Source organism: Sinocyclocheilus rhinocerous, unplaced genomic scaffold (genome assembly GCF_001515625.1).
Source record: "Sinocyclocheilus rhinocerous isolate Xijiao unplaced genomic scaffold, SAMN03320098_v1.1 scaffold364, whole genome shotgun sequence".
NCBI classification, from domain to species: Eukaryota; Metazoa; Chordata; class Actinopteri; order Cypriniformes; family Cyprinidae; genus Sinocyclocheilus; species Sinocyclocheilus rhinocerous.
In genome coordinates, this window is record NW_015659024.1 from 923,747 (window position 1) to 927,347 (window position 3,601).

The window sequence follows — 3,601 nt, forward strand, 5'->3', positions numbered from 1 at the left end:
CATCAACAAATGCTAAAATACAGAGATTAAAAAAAGCTGTTAGCTAAATGCAACATGCAACAAGGCAAATCAAAAGATTTTTCACCTATAGGTGCAAAAATTATAGCATTTTGTACTTGGATTTCATTAACTAGCTGCGTAACAAGAACATGACCCATTTAAGTTTATAGGACAACTAAACTATCAATTTAAACAAAAATTTACCGTCAGCTACAGACGTTACATCCATCGATTCCGCCATGTTTCTCATTGACACGCCCCCAACTCGGAAACTCGGGGCTTAAAGAAAATTTCGATTTTCCCACTCGTAATAACGACTTTGTGGTGGCGTTCATGTGCGTTCAACTCGTAAATACGATCTATCTGACATGAACGCACCATTAGGTCGCGCATATCCGCCATGTTTGTAGTTTTTAATGCTTTTTATTCGTGTTTGTAGTTCTCAACCGAATCATTCGCCAAAGGATTAGCATCATTCGCACAATCGCAATGGATTGTGGGTAATATTAGCCATCATAGTGTGCACGGATCCACACTTCAGTAATCGACCTGAAATAGCAGACCATAAGGGGACTTCTGGCTTACTCTATTAAGCATAATATGCTTTGGGACACACTTATTCTAATCTCACGTACTATTTAGGATGGATAGGATGAACATTGGGACGCAGGGCATGTCTCCATACACACTGATAAACTACTAAAAGTCACATTCAACACTTCTACAATGGTGTTTCGAGCTGATCTTTGAAGCACTTTTTTTGAGCAAAATTGACAGTTTTCAAATTTCTTGATTTCATATGTTGTTGGTGAATAAGCATGTTTGTCATTGGTCCAGAATAATAAGATCGAGACTCGGAGCAACCAGCCGAGGCTCATGAGTTCCTCACTGGTCACTAGATCATATGATTGGTTCCAAATGCTTATAATGGAATGGTAATTTTTGGCCCACAATCGGTTCTCAAGAGGGTGGGACTCTTCAGCAACCCATCAAACTGGCTGGCAGAATTTGGAGCAGCTGTTTCATATCAATCTGATGAAAAGGATTTAGGGAATCCCATGCTGGATTGGGGAAACTGCTCTCCTCCGCTAACAAACTACATGTTAAGGAGCTGATTTCCCTGTCGATTTGCTGAGTTTTTTTTTTTTTAGGCCCACAGTAGACCAATGCGATCCAGCTTGAGATCTGAAGCGTTAGAGGCTTACGTGGCGATAATGAGAGTGCTGCTGATTGAAATCTCTGAGTGAATCTCTAATGTTACCACACTAAAAGAATGCCTTTTAACTGGTCTTGCTCCTAGTAATGTGAACATGATCAGTCCGGTATTCTTACTACTTTGCAGTAGAATGCTGTGTGTGATACGCAGTAGACAGTGAATGTTGTTTGACAGTTTCACCAGCAATTTGTGGAGAACATCTGAAACAAACTCCATCCTATCTGCTGTGCGCTTTGCTTCTGGACACATTCAAAACATAGCATATTAGAATGATTTCTGAAGATCATGTGACACTGAAGACTAGAGTAATGATGCTGAAAATTCAGCTTTTACAGAATGTGCAAGATGATAATAATTTTGACAAAATAAGAGAGATCATAAAAATGCATGCTACTTTTTATTTAGTATTGTCCTGAATGAGCAATTTCACATAACAAATATTTACTTTTTAGTCCACAAGACAAAATAAGATTTGAATTTACACAAATTAACCTTTTCAAAAGTTTACAAAAGTTGTTTCCTTATACTGTGTCTCGTTACCTGGATGATCAACAACCTATGGAAGCCCATTTCTGCCACTGAATAAAAAATAAAACATGTTGATTGTGATTTTTTTAAATCTCACAATTCTGGCTTTTTTTTCACAGAATTGCGTGATATAAACTTGCAATTCTTACTTTTTTCTCAATCCTGATTTCTTTTCTCAGAATTGTGAGATATAAAGTACAATTCTGAGGAAACAAAGACTTTCTTATAATTTCTTACAATTGCGAGTTTATATCTGACAATTCTGACTTTATAACTTGCAGTTGCACGTTTTTAAATCTCACAATTCTGACTTTTTTCATGCAATTGCAATTTTATATCTCGCAATTCTGACTTTTTTCATGCAATTGCAATTTTATATCTCGCAACTCTGACTTTTTTCATGCAATTGCAATTTTATATCTCACAATTCTGACTTTTTTCACAAAATTGCGTGATAATAAACTTGCAATTCTGACTTTTTTCTCAATTCTGACTACTTTTCTCAGAAATTTCAGATATAAACTTCAATTATGAGGAAACAAAGACTTTTATTTTCTTACAATTGCGAGTTTATATCTGACAATTCTGACTTTATAACTTGCAGTTGCACGTTTAAATCTTGCAGTTCTGACTTTATAACTCACACTTGCGAGTTTATTTCTCGCAATTTTGAGACACATGTCAGAATTGCGAGATGTACAATCAGTTGCGAGAAAAAAGTCAGAATTGTGAGATAAAAAGCTGCAATTACTTTTTTTTTTATTCAGTGGCGGAAAGGGGCTTCCATAAAAACCTGATTAGTTAAACTACCTGCTGTTCTTAAGAAAAATCCTCCAGGTCTTGCACATTCTTTGCCTTTCTGCATATTTGAACCCTTTACAACAGTGATCCATCCATCTTTTCACAATGAGGACACCTGGTTGACTCAACTATTATAAATAACTATTACAAAAGCTGCAAACATTCACTGATGATTCTTGATGCAGTAAGAGCTGAACTTCTTCAGATAGACGATCAGGGTAATTTTTTTTGGTCTTCTGGGAAAGTATTTTAAACACATTAGAAAAATTAGTAAAAACGCACACATCAAATTTACGCAACTACAACAGTAGACTCAACAGTTGTGATTCTATAGAAAATAAGGCCTTAAGGTTTAGGGATTCTTTATATCACAAACTCTGTGAGCAGTAATAATACTGATGATGCCACTCGAGTGTTTTTGTAATAATTCCCTCTTATCCTCAGCGTCGGAGGCTGCCATCCGCCAACAGTGCCGACCCAGAAGCTCAGAGAGAGAAAGCCGGCGCTAAGCAAGCGGAGAGTACGCTGAGCCTGAAGGCAGAAGAGGTCAGTGATTCTGAGTCTACAGCTGATGGGGTTTCCATTACTTTATCCAAACGCTGCCGATGTTAGGAATTATTTGAAGATAGCAGGCTGATGTGATGTGCAGGCTGAACTCTTTGTTCTTGGCTGCTCCTGACATATTTGATATTGAACAGCGTGTTTTATTGACTCTCCTGCACAGATGAAAGTGCTGAGGAGGGCACAGGAGGAGTATGACAGGAGGGCTGGATTTGTTCGGATCTTTCCTACTCCGGACACCTTTACAGGTGAGAGAATGAAAGGACAGAACCACGGTTTTTATTAGGGCTGGGTTTTGACACACATTTCACGATTCGATTCGATTCTCATTCACAAGCTTTCGATTCGATTACCGATTCGATTCAATGTCAATTATTTTGGATATATATCAGGTATAGTACATGCCAAATTTTCTCAAAGAAAAAAAATCTCTCAACTAATGTAAAATATACATGAGAGTCAGTTGGTACTACATTACTATAATATTGAAGGTTA

At 37.3% G+C, this 3,601-nt stretch overlaps 1 protein-coding gene across 1 annotated transcript in view; it reads left to right on the forward strand.

Moving 5' to 3' along the window:
* Positions 1-3,322: 3,322 nt before the first annotated feature.
* Positions 3,323-3,601, forward strand: part of LOC107723267 (tubulin polyglutamylase TTLL5-like) — a 9,915-nt gene continuing 9,636 nt past the window's right edge. Inside the window, exon 1 of the mRNA XM_016531837.1 lies at positions 3,323-3,354. The gene's annotated coding sequence lies outside the window, so the exon portion shown is untranslated. The remainder of the gene's footprint in view (positions 3,355-3,601) is intronic.